Source organism: Capra hircus, chromosome 29 (assembly GCF_001704415.2).
Source record: "Capra hircus breed San Clemente chromosome 29, ASM170441v1, whole genome shotgun sequence".
Lineage (NCBI taxonomy): Eukaryota > Metazoa > Chordata > Mammalia > Artiodactyla > Bovidae > Capra > Capra hircus.
In genome coordinates this window covers 49,160,522-49,173,578 of record NC_030836.1, presented here as the reverse complement: position 1 = coordinate 49,173,578, position 13,057 = coordinate 49,160,522, and the positions used below count along the sequence as shown (strand labels likewise).

Genomic DNA, 13,057 nt, shown 5'->3' with positions numbered 1-13,057 from the left:
TTGCATCCGGCAGCTGCCCTAAAGGACTTCCAGTATTTTGCCCCCATGTGTCCTGAACTATCAGGCCCTAAACACTACTTTTTAAAAAATCTAAGTGCTTTTAAAGACTTCTTTGAAATGTGGGACAATTATGCAAGCAGGGAAAAAAAAAGATATCTAGAGCAAATATTTAACTTTGCCTTTGGTATGTTGAAGTCACTGGCCCATGCAGATCTCTCAGGCATGTCCTATAAAATTGACTTAAAAAAAAAATATATATATATACATGCACACGTATATATTCTTCGCGGGGAGACGTGGATTGCGGTTTTGTATAGGGGAAGGCTTGCTGAACGTCACGGACGCTGGTGTTTGCCAACCATCCACCCCCCTCCCCCGAAACGTGCACACTTTGGCTGGCGGAAGTGCTTTCCCTTGGCAGAATACTGGCAATCTCAGGACTCAGAAGCCTCCCTAGCGTCCTCAGGTGGGGTGACCAGTGGATTATCAGGGTCTTGAGAAAAGTTTTGAGCCGGTGGCTCGGACCCCCAGGTTGGGAGGAGTAAAGCCACCTTCCCAGCTCGGAGCCGGGGGCTGGGGGGCAGGGGCTTAGGACATCCGCCTTGGGGTTTTGGCAAACCTAGCGCTGCCGGGGTCCTGGATAATAACAGGATTCCCCGGAGGGTGCCCGCTGTGAGCCGCGGGCTTTAATTCCCCCACCCGGGATGGCTGGGAGGGCCGCCGGCCGAGACGCGGGTCGGCCCGCCCGGCGCGGAGGCGCCCATCCAGGCGGCCGGCGGCGCGCTGCCCAGGCACAAACTTTGCCTCTGCCCCGCAAACCCTCCGAGGTGCGGGCGGCTCTGCATTTCCGAGCCCTGTAAACAGAAAACGCTCCAGGGCCGGAGCCGGCCGCACAGAAGGAACCGGGCTTTACAGAATCCAGGGACGTTCAGGTCCGCTGGGTTTCACCGGTCGGGGGGGCGGCGAGCCACGCAGCCCGGGGCGGGGCGGGGCGGCGGGCGGAGGCGGCCCCGGGCGCCCGCCGGCCCCCGGTTGCTACAACAGACCCCGCACGCCGCGGCCGAGTCGCCACCGCGGGCTGCAGCTGGACAGGGCCAGGCGGGGAGGGGGCGACCGGCCTCCGCGTGGGGGAGGAGGCCCCGGCGAGGGGCGCACGCGAGTCCCGGGCCGCGCGTCCTTTGGCGCCAAGAGGACCCCTCCCCCACCCTCGCTGGCCCCGACCGCCGGCGGCCGGCCGGGGGAAGGGCTGTCCCGCCGCCCCTGCCCGGAGCCCCCAGCCCGGCTGCCGCGCGGGGCGGGGCCGCGGCGTCCCCCTCGCCCCCCACCCGGACACCTGAGCGGCGGCGGCCGCGGCTCCCGCGCTCCGGCCAGCGGGGCTCGGCGTAGCTCCGGAGCCCGCGGCCGAGCCCGGAGAGCGCAGACGCCCGCCCTTCCCTGGGGGCTCCGACCCGCCCGGACTCCCGGAGCCGCGCGCCGAGCCAGGTGAGGCGGAGGCGGCGGGGGTGGGGGGGGGGCGTCGCGGGGCGCTGCGGTTGCGGGGTGGAGGTGGCACCGTGTGTGGCCGGGAAGGACAGTGGCTGGTCCCTTGGGAGCCCGGCCGTGCGGATCAGCTGCCCTGTGGGTGCTTCTGGCTTCCAGGAGCACCAACCGCTGGGTAAGCGCGCTCCTGGACTCCCAGAGGCTGAGGGTGGGGGGTTGGGAAAGGGTCCTTCGAGTCCTGGTGGGACTCACTTCTCTGTAGAGACATCCCCACCCAGCCGCCCCCACAGTTTCGTTCGGGACTAGGGGTCGATTTAAACTGCTTTGGAAGCGGCGTGGGGCAGAGCGCAGGAGCACCCTCTTCGTCCCCCGCGGCCCTGAATCCCCTTCACCTCTAGCGCCTCCCCTTGGGACACCGCAGATGGACCTACCTCCGCCTCTTGCCCGGGGTCTCCTTGCCCTAGGTCGCCGCCCACTGGCGCGGGTACCTGGGCCCGCATGCCCAGCAGTGGAACTGGCGCGGGGCCGCCAGAGGGCGCGCGGGGGGCGGGGACCCGTGCCGCGGTCGCAAGGTCCCCGGAGACCCTGCGTCGGCTACCCCGGCCCCGCACCGGCTCCCAGAGCCCCCATCCAGGTGCGCGCGGCTGGAGCAGCGGGCTCGGCGAGGCCGGGGCCGGCGCACCTGGCGCAGGCCAAGGAGTCGTGGATGGACTCCTGGATCCCTGGGGTTGAGCAGAGCCCCCGCCAGATGCCCGGCCTCTGCCCGCCGCGCGCCCCAGCCGGGTTGGGGGGCCCGACTGAGGCAGGTGAGTGGCCCCCCTTGTTCCGCCGCCGCCGCCCGTGAATTATGCAGGAGACTGGCACCGGCGCGCTCGAGTTGCTCAAGTTTCCCTGGCAACTTTCGCCCGGGCATCCCTCCCGGGCTGCTGGGCAGCTCCGCCCGCGCAGCGCCGTGGCCCTGGCGCCTCCGCAAGGTGTTCGGGGCGCGGGGGGCGCCTGGAGGCTGCGACCGCGCACTCGCCGCCTGAGCTGGGGCCGCTGGATTGTGCGAGCAGGTATGATCCCGGTGGAGGGCCGCGCCGCCTCTGATCGGAGGGTGGGGGGCCGAGGTGGACCTGGCCCCCAGTGTTGGGAAGGTGCCGGGGACGGGGTGGACCTCGCCGCCGGAATTCGGAGGGTGCTGGACCGCGGCGCGCCTCCTCCCGCGCGTAGGTGCCCCCACACCGCACGGGATGGGAGGGTGGGCGCGTTGGCAAGGTCAGTGTTTCCGTGGGGCTGGGGGTGTCCGAAGGGGGCGAGGCCGCTGCTGGTGACAATGGGCTTTCCAGGCGGAGCTTTTAAGGCGACCCTGGGCGGCTGGATCTGAGAAGTCGCTTGGGCCGCCAGATGGGAGCTCAGCCCGGGGTATCTGGGGGCCCCGGTGGGCGGCAGCTATGGGCACGGTCCCAGGAGTCCTCAGACGTCTTCCGAAAATAAAGCGGTTCCCGTGTGGAAGTTCGAGATAGTAAATTGGATAGTTTCATGACCTCTTTTTGTTTGAAACTCAAGTTCCAACGTTAATGAGGTCAACCCACTAATTAAATTAAGCTCCAAGAAGCAGGTAATTTGGGAAGTCGTCCGCGGAGGGATGGCAGTTCGGTCTCTGCCTGGGACTTGCCCACCCCAGCCTGTGGGTGCTGGGTCCGGCCTCCATGCCAGTGTCGTGCTGGGCGCGGTCAGGAGCCCTCGGTGACCACCTGTTCCACGCCTGGGGGCTTCGGGATGTCCTGAAGAGCCCCCGGAGGTGGCTGCTTTTGGAGACCCGAGTTTTCAAACTACTTGTGCGCGATAACAAGGGTGCTATTTGATAAAAGGGTTGAACGTCTGTGTGCCTGGAACTTTGTACAAATGGGGAAGGTCAACGTGGCTGTTCAGTCTCTGGTGTGTGTGTGTGTGTGCGCACGTGCGTGCGTGCGTGTGTGTCTGTGTGTGTGTGCGTGTCTGTGTGTGTGTGCGCGTGTCTGTGTGTCTGTGTGTGTGTGCGTGTCTGTGTGTCTGTGTGTCTGTGTGTGTGTGCGTGTGTGTCTGTGTGCGTGTGTGTGTCTGTGTCTGTGTGTGCATGTCTGTGTGTGTGTGCGCGTGTCTGTGTGTGTGCATGTGTGTGTGTCTGTGTGTCTGTATGTGTGTGTGTGTGTGTCGCTTAGTCATGTCTGACTCTTTGCGACCCCATGGCTATAGCCCGCTCATGGGGATTCCTGTCCCATTGAGTCGGTGATGATATCTAACCATCTCATCCTCTGCCGCTGCCTTGCCCTAAGGGGGATTTAAAAGTGGTAGGATGGACCTTTGCCCAGGAAGTCACAGTATCCTTAAGGAGGCCAGAGGACCTGTCTTAATAAGAATTAGGCCGCTTTGCAAGTGGCGGATGTAAAACTCCTGGGGCGCAGGCTTCTCCTGGAAGCCGGTTCCATTATTGTGCTGGGGAATTTCTGCTTTTCCAAGAAGAAAGAATTGAGTGGAAAGCTGGTGCTTCTTTGGGCTCCTTTGGAAGAGGCTGTAATTTTTCTGGAATCAAAAGGAGTCCTTGAGGAATAAAGTGATTTTGCCTATAAAGGTGCTTCCCTGTGGGCACTGTTGACAGCACTTGGCTGTTCCGAACGAATTCGATCCCTTTGGGGGGTGGGGGAGGGGAGGGAATCTTTCTGCCTCCTGGCTCCCAACACAATTGCTTTAGAAAGCCCTATTCATATGCAGGTGTGTTTCCCAGAGGTTTTCCCTCTTTAGTTTTTCTGAAGTGCTTGGGGCTGTGGGCACAGCCCCCTTGCTGGCATCTAGGGGTCACCTCGGGCAGGCGGTTTGGTCCAGGCCTCTGGGGGACCCCTATGTAGGAGAAGCCCTGGGTCAGGTGTGAGGCATGCCCCCAGGAGGAGGAGGAAGGCGTTCCAAGATGGCGCTGCCTTTTGTATTTCATCAGTCATGGGGAAAAGGAGGGAAGAAAAAGCTTGAAATAAGAAAAAGGTGCGGGGAGTGAACCAGTGTGCAGGAAAACAGTAGTCACACTGATTTTTATAGAAAAATAATTCTTTATCTTATGTCCTCTATTTCCAAATGGTGGAGTCCTGGTGTCTTTGTCACCTCGGGTGAGTGCAGGAGGCTTTCCCAGAGTGGGGCTCAGTTTGGGAGGTGCTGAGGGGATTGTGGGGCGCCTTCACTGTGGATCTCAGCCCCTGGTTGCTGAACTCAGCCCCCCAGGTTTACAGCTTCTGCCTGGTAAATCCAAGGCCCAGCTTGGCGACAGGCTTTCAGACCTGGAGTCGGTAGTTGCTCCTGGAGTCAGGGGTGGGGGAGTGTGTGGCTGGAAAAGCCTGGAGAACAGGGTACAAGCACAGCCTCCCTGCGCCTCACACTGTCCCAAGCCCCAGGGAGGGGACTTTTAGGATCTTCCAAGTCACCCCCGGGGCCAGTTTATTGAATCCTCTGCTTTGTGGGAAGGACTAGATTGAGGAGGAAATCACCCCAAACAAAGGCCCGATCGTTTTTGTCTTGGAAGCCCCCTCGCTCTCACCTGGGACTGACTAGGTGAAGGGCTCAGAGCCAGGCCAGGGAACCCTTGTGACCTGGCCTTGACCTGCCCACCCGAATAAGGGACTGGGCATTCATTCGGAGGTGATCTAGGTTACACTGGATTTTCTCTGTGCCTTGCAAACATGAGCCCATCAAATAGTCATCTAGGGGCCCAGAGCTGGGCGCAGGGGGCCGCCCCGGTGGTCCCAGGATGGAGGGGAGATGCGAGGCGTCAGGCGGTGCTGGTGGCACAGGGGCTGTGATGCAGGTGGCCGTCGGGTGCTATAGGTGCAGAGAGCGTCCCCAGCCCAGTCTGGGAAAGGAAGAAACCTAAGAACACCTGGCTGAGGCCTGGGGTGTCAGATCATGGCTGTGATGCCCTGGGAGCTATCAGGAATGTTCTGGCTCTTGCTCTGGCCACTGCAAGTTTCTCCCCTTCTGCCCAGCATGGCGCTGTACCTGCAGATGACCTCATCCAAGTTTCCTGAAACTCCAGGAAGACAAGGACTTCCTGGTGGTCCAGCAGATAAGGCTCTGCCCTGCATTGAAGGCGGTGCGGGGTCAGTCCTTGGTCGGGCAGCTAAGATCTCGCGTGCCTCGGGGCCAAAAATCCGAAACATAAAGCAGAAGCAACGTTGTTGTTCAGTTGTTCAGTCGCTCAGTCGCATCCCACCCCGTGGACCGGAGCATGCCAGGCTTCCCTGTCCTGCGCTGTCTCCCAGAGTCTGCCCAAACTCATGTCTGTCGAGATGGCCATCCAACCATCTCATCCTCTGTCGCCCCCTTCTCCTCCTGCCCTCAATCTTGCCCAGCCTCAGGGTCTTTTCCAATGAGCTGGCTCTTCCCATCAGGTGGCCTAAGTATTAGAACTCCAGCTTCAGCATTGTAACCAATTCAATAAAGTTTTTAAAAAATGGTCTACATAAAAAAAAAAAAAAACAAAAAAACCAAAACGCCCTCTATAAAGAGATTGGTGCAATTGGTTATTCCTATTTTACAGATCAGGAGCCTGAAGCCCAGAGGAGTGAAGCCACTTGCCCCAGACCACACAGCAAGGGAATATGGGAGCTGGGGTTGCACCAGGCAGCCTGGAAGAGCCCAGCCCTGAGTCCCCACACCACACACATCACCCAGCAGGAAAACTCCTCCCGTTATAAGTTTATTTCTCTTGTCACCATGGTGTGAGAAAAACTGTAGCCAGCAAGTGAAAACCAGAGTTTCTGATCGCACTTCCTGATGTGATAGACCTTTTCTTTTTTTTTCTTTAAAGGCAGATGCAAGAAATGCTTTGAAGGGGCTCAAAATGTTATTGTCACTGGCTCCCGTGGTCATCCTGAAGTGGGTCTCTGGGCGTTGAGGCCTCTGAGCACAGGCCTGGCCCCCACTGAAGGGGAGGTCTTGGTGGAAGGCAAGGGGAGCCTGTGTCCCCACCGGGCAGACCTGAGCCGGCCCGGGACTCAGGGCCTGTGCGCTGGGTCAGAGCTGTCAGATGTGGCCTGGGATGGGCCAGCTGAGGCTCCTGTCACCTCCTGGGGGGTAGTGGCAGAAGCCAGTGCCGGGAGGGGCAGGACAGGGCTTGACAACAGCCCTGGAGAGGTTTCCAGAGTGCTTTCTTTGACCCGGGGCTGAAGGGAGCCACAGGCTCCAGAGGTCAAAGCTGCCGAGTACCTCCGTTCCTTCCTTCCTCTCCTCCCACCTCTCTCCCTGCCCCTTCCTACCATCCATCCTTCCTCCCCCCAACTTTCTTTCCTTTTTTCTTGTCTTTTGTCTTAGGCATATAGTCATCTTTATTGTGATTCATGAGTCCGTTAGAAGCCGACACACACAGATCCCTTCATTAAGCCATCGAGATTGTCAAGGGCTTCTGCTTTTCACTCATTGAGAATCCACGCTTTCCTTGAGAATGGGGCGGGGCTGGGGGAAAGGCCAACATCCGAGTGTCCCTGTGACGCGTCCCTGCCCCGTCGGGGGCATGAAAGGGTCTCAGGGCCTCCCAGGTCGCCGCGCTACGATGTCGTCTCACACCTGCCCCCACTCAGGTGTCTTCTGGAATTCCTCACCAGCGGGCACCTGGAGATAGAAAATTCTGTTTCTCTGCTGGCTCTTGCTGGGCAAGTCCAGGGTTATTTGTTGTGCCCAAACTTAACGCCGTTGAATTGTCCAGACTTAGCTTCCAGAAAGAATGTGTTACTCACTTTTGCCAACTCTCCCTGCCAAATAAAGGGTGCCAGAGCATTAAGTGTGTTTTGTTTTTGAAGAATTTTTGATGTGGACCATTTTAAAGTCTTTATTGAATGTGATGCTCTCTTTTATGTGTGTTGGTGTTTTGGCCAAGAGGCATGTGGGATCTTAGCTTCCCGACCAGAGATCCAACTCGCACCCGCCGTCCTGGAAGGCGAAGTCTTAGCCCCTGGACCACCAGGGAAGTGCCCCCACTGCATTTTCAAGTCAGCTTCTGCAGTTGTGCTTCGTAGGGTTGAATATTTGCCAAGGGTCTGGAGCTTGGTCTGGGGAGTGAACACTGACATTTGGAAAGGGACTGTTCCTGACTGTAACCGTATCTGACTTCCCTGGTGGCTCAGACGGTTAAGCGTCTGTCTGTAATGAGGGAGACCCGGGTTCGATCCCTGGGTCGGAAAGATCCCCTGGAGAAGGAAATGGCAACCCACTCCAGTGCTACTGCCTGGAAAATCCCATGGACAGAGGACTTCACTCTCACTGCAGCCTAAAGTGTGACTTGATAACCACCTTGTCTTGACAGGTAACTGAGGGCCTATAGGGGATGTTCTTTGCTCCTCTTCTTTCCTGGCTTTATACCCCCTGCTTCCCTGAGGCGTTTTACCCTGATGTCATAGACTTTTATCTTTGTTGTTCATTTGCTAACTTGTGTCCAACTCTCTGCAGCCCCATGTACTGCAGCATGCCAGGCTTCCCTGTCCTTCACTGTTCCCCAGAGTTTCCTCATATTCATGTCCATTGAGTAAAGGATGCTATCTGACTATCTCATCCTATGCAACTCTCTTCTCCTTTTGCCTTCAATCTTTCCCAGCATCAGGATCTTTTCCAGTGAGTCGGCTGTTTGCATGAGGCGGCCAAAGTATTGGAGCTTCAGCTTCAGCATCCATCCTTCCAATGAATAGTCAAGGTTGACTTCCTTTAGGACTGACTGGTTTGATCTCCCGTAGTCCAAGGGACTCCCAAGAGTCCTCTCCAGCTTATGGGTCTTTATGCTTGTCAGTCTCTTATTAACTGATGAAGTGTAGTTTTCTGCAAGGAAAATATCCATACATTGACTTTAAAATGCTCCTGTGACCTCAAGCTGCTAAGTATTAAAAAAAAAAAAATCCCTTTTGGATTGAGAAAGCCCTGCGATCAAGCAGTGTAAGTACATTACAGATTTTTAGAAATGGAAAATATTCCTGGAAATGCCTCTTAGCGATCAGGAGGTGGGTGTTTCAGGTGTTTGAATTAAGGCCTTTGTTTTGGGGTTCAGGAGTCTTCTCCCTGCAAGATTCAGAGAGGGCTGGAAGGCTTTTGGAAGGTAAAAGATGGGAGGGGCTGCTGGGGTAATGGGGGTGTCCAGGCCCTTCTGTGACAGAATGATTTCAGGGAAGACTGATTCTCTTTAGACTGGGCCCCTTGAAAAGTGTTCCACTTTGGAGCCCCCACGGTGGGGGAGAGGAGGGTGGGTAAGATTCAGCCCAGCCCTCCCGGTTCTGGCAGGTGGTTCACCACTGTGGACAGGGTGTCTTGCCCCAAACTGTGCTCACTCAGGGCTCCTCCCAGGGCTGCGCAGGAGAGAGAGGCAAGGCCTGTCGTGCTGGCCGGGTGGGGAGCGGCTCCCCCCGGGACCCTTCCTGGGGCTCTCAGGGGTCTGTGGCGTGGCTTGGGCCTGGTGAAGGGCAGGACGGAGCCGTGGGACCGTGGCTTTTCAGACTGGGTCCCAGGAGGGGCCCAGGAAGAGGGTCACACCTGCTGGGGCCTGGCTTAGAGGGAAATGAGCCCTGAAATCTTCCTGGAAATTCTGGGCCCCCTGCCCCGCGGAGGAGGCAGGCTGGGTGAGTGGTGGAAGGGTGCTTCTGCCCGCTTGACCGCGCCCCTCAAAGCCCAGGGTACAGCAGCTCATTTCTCAGGATTTTCTTGATCCCCACCCCCATCACCCTGGACAGGGGTCTGGCAAGCTGTCGCGTTGGCCTGTGCTGTGTGGGGGACCTGTCACCAGGCAGGCAGGCCGCCAGGAAAGGACCAGGTCTTGCTTCTCTGTTGCCCAGGGTTGGGAGGGCACCGGCTCAGAGTAGCCCTTGTCACATGGCTGGATGGCATCAGTGGGTCCAGACTTCCCTCCCATGCGGGTGTCCGGCTGCCAGGCAGGCTGCTGGCCGGCTCTTTCTTGGCCTCACCCTGAGGGTTCAGACCCGGGGACAGTCTGGCCACTCCCTGCCACCTGCCTCCAAGATGCTGGGTCATGGCAGGCGGCACGTGGGTTTACACCCACCCGGACAATCGCTGGGGTGTTCACAAAGCTGGCGCCCAGGGAAGGGGGTGGGGCAAACCTTCAGCTGTGGTTAAATGGTTTTGTTGTTGAATGCGGAGTCTAGGTGAAGCTGGGGTGGAATTCCTGAAGATGGCTGTGGCGAGCCTGGCGTGTGTGGTTAATGATTCTCCACACACGGGGTGGTAATTGGCACGCTCTGGGTTTCCAAGGGTGTCAAGGCTTCTTGGCTTTCCTGCAGGAAAATGGTCCAAAACTGCGTGGGGGGCCGCCTGGTGTGGGTGTGTCCTGATTCTTCGGGGTCCTTCTGGGTGTGTCTCAGGCCGGTGAGTGATGGCAGGGTTGTCTGGATTCTGCTGTCTCTCCATCAACCTGTTTCTGATGAGGGTCTTTGGGTTGAGGGGGGCAGACACCCACTCAGATCAGGGTCGGGGGTGTATTAGGGGATCCAGGCTGTCACTGTCACGGCAGGGCCAGACGGGCTCCCAGAGTGGTCTTTCCCTCCGTCTCTCTTTCCTGGTGGCCCATCTTGATGGCTTTACGTTGTGAAAATCAGGGATATATAGGTACCTGTGGCTGATTCACGTTGAGGTTTGACAGAAAACAGCAAAATTCTGTGAAGCAATTATCCTTCAATAAAACATAAATTTAAAAAAATCAGGGAGACAGCGAGCATGTGGACCTGCAGGGTTCCGCGCGTGGATGCTCCCCGTCCATGATGCGGTCCCGGGAGTGGGCACTTGTTTTCTTGTGCCCACTCTCCGGGGGAGTAAACCGAGGCGGAGGGAGCCAGCCTGGCTGCCGTCCACCCCACGGTGCAGAATTAGGGACCCTCCCTTCCCTCGACTCTACACATGGACATCACCAGATGGTCAGTACTGGAATCAGATTGATAATATTCTTTGTAGCCGAAGATGGAGAAGCTCTATACGGTCAGCAAAAACAGGACCTGGAGCTGTCTGTGGCTCAGATCATCAGCTCTTTATTGCAAAGTTCAGGCTCCAGTTGAAAAAAGTGAAGAAGACCACTAGGCCGTTCAGCTATGACCTAAATCAAATTCCTTATCATTATACAGTGCAGGTGATGGATAGATTCAAGGGACTAGATCTGGTAGACAGAGTGCCTGAAGAACTGTGGATAGAGGTTTGTAACACTGTACAGGACGTGATGACCAAAACCATCCCCAAGGAAAAGAAATGAGAGAAGGTAAAGTGGCTGTCTGAGGAGGTCTTCAAATAGCTAAGAAAAGAAGAGCAGTGAAGAAGCAGAGGAGAAAGGGGAAGATATACCCACGTGAATGCAGAGTTCCAGAGAATAGCAAGGAGAGAGAAGAAAGCCTTCTTAAGTGACCAGTGCAAAGAAATAGACGAAAGCAATAGAATGGGGGAAGACTAGAGATTTCTTTAAGAAGACTGGAGATACCAAGGGAACATTTCATGCAAAGATGGGCACAATAAAGGACAGAAATGGTACGGACCTAACAGAAGCAGAAGATATTAAGAAGAGGTGGCAAGAATACACGGAAGAGCTATACAAAAAAGCTCTTCATGACCCAGATAACCATAACGGTGTGGTCAATCACCTAGAGCAAGACATCCTGGAGTGTGAAGTCACGTGGGCCTTAGGAAGCATCACTATGAACAAAAAGCTAGTGGAGGTGATAGAATTCCAGCTGAGCTATTTCAAACCTTAGAAAATGATGCTGTGAAAGTGCGGCACTCATTATACCAGCGAATTTGGAAAACTCAGCAGTGGCCACAGGACTGGAAAAGGTCAGTTTTCTTTCCAGTCCCAAAGAAAGGCAATGCCCAAGAATGTTCAAAGTACCACACAATTGTGCTCATTTCACACGCTAGCAAAGTAATGCTCAAAATCTTACAATCGAGGCTTCAACAGCATGTGAACTGAGAACTTCCAGATGTAAAAGCTGGGTTTAGCAAAGACAGAGAAATCAGAGATCAAATTCCCAACATATGCTAAATCATAGAAAAAGCAAAGGAATTAAAAAAAAAATCTACTTCTGCTTCATTGACTATGTTAAAGCCTTTGACTGTGGATCACAACAAACTGAAATATTCTTAATGAGATGAGAATATCAGACCACTTTACCTGCTTCCTGAGAAATCTGTAGGCAGGACAAGAAGCAACAATTAAAACTGGACATGGAACAACAGACTGGTTTCAAATTGGGAAAGGAGTACGTCAGGCTATAAATTGTCATCCTGCTTATATAACTTATATGCAGAGTACATCATGCAGAATGCTGGGATGGATGTATCACAAGCTGGAATCAGATTGCCAGGAGAAATATCAGTAACCTCAAATATGCAGATGATACCACTTTAATGGCAGAAAATGACGAGGAACTAAAGAGCCTCTTGATGAAGGTGAAAGGAGAGTAAAAAAGCTGGTTTAAAACTCAGCATTCAAAAAACTGTGATCATGGCATCTAGTCCCATCACTTCATGGCAAGCAGATGGGGGAAATTGCTGGAAAATGATGGAAACTGTCAGATTTCATTTTTCTTGGGCTCCAAAATCGACGTGGACGATGATTGCAACTATGAAATTAAAAGATGCTTTGCTTCTTGGAAGGAAAGCTGTGACAAACCTAGACAGTGTATTAAAAAGCAGAGACATCACTTCCTGACAAAGGTCTGTGTAGTCAATGCTCCGGTTCTTCCAGTAGTCAGGTATGGATGTGAGAGTTGGACCATAAAGAAGGCTGAGCACTGAAAAATCGATGCTTTAGAACTGTGGTGCTGTAGAAGACTCTTGAGGGTCCCTTGGACTGCAAGGAGATCAAACCAGTCAATCTTAAAGGAAATCAGGCCTGAATATTCATTGGAAGGGCTGATGCTGAAGCTGAAGTTGCAGTCCTTTGGCCACCTGGTGTGAAGAGCTTACTCTTTGGAAAAGACGCTGATGCTGGGAAAGATTGAGAGCAAGAGGAGAAGGGGTGCCAGGGGATGAAATGGCTGGAGGGCTTCACTGACTCAGTGGACATGAGTTTGAGCAAGCTCTGGGAGATAATGAAGGACAGAGAAGCCTGGCGTGCTGCAGTCCATGGGGTCACAACGAGTCGGACACGACTAAGCGGCTGAACGACAACAGCCCTTCCCACCCCCGTCGTCTTGGGGACGGTCAACAGCCCTTCCCACCCCCGTCGTCTTGGGGACGATGCCCAGGCTTCCCTTTTGCTCCTGGCAGGATGAATGTAGCTGGGTAGCACAGGGCTTCTCAAGCTTCTGGTCTGAGGATGCTACTCCCCTCTTTGAAGAGTTTTAGGGACCCCTGAGAGCTTTTTGTTTATGTGTGTTATATCTATGGGTATGTATCCTGTTAGAAGGGCTTCCCAGGTGATGCTAGTGGTAAGGAACCTGCCTGCCAGGGCAGGAGATGTAACAGATGCAGGTTCATTCCCCGGGTTGGGAAGATCTCCTGGAGGAGGGCGTGTCAACCCAGTCCACTATTCTTGCCTGGAGAATCCCATGGACAGAGGAGCCTGGCGGACTACAGTCTATAGAGTCACAAAGAGTTAGAC

The 13,057-nt window shown here is 55.4% G+C and overlaps 1 protein-coding gene across 1 annotated transcript in view; it reads left to right on the top strand.

Moving 5' to 3' along the window:
• SHANK2 (SH3 and multiple ankyrin repeat domains 2) overlaps window positions 1,029–13,057 on the top strand; it is a 564,129-nt gene continuing 552,100 nt past the window's right edge. Inside the window, exon 1 of the mRNA XM_018043149.1 lies at window positions 1,029–1,482. The gene's annotated coding sequence lies outside the window, so the exon portion shown is untranslated. The remainder of the gene's footprint in view (window positions 1,483–13,057) is intronic.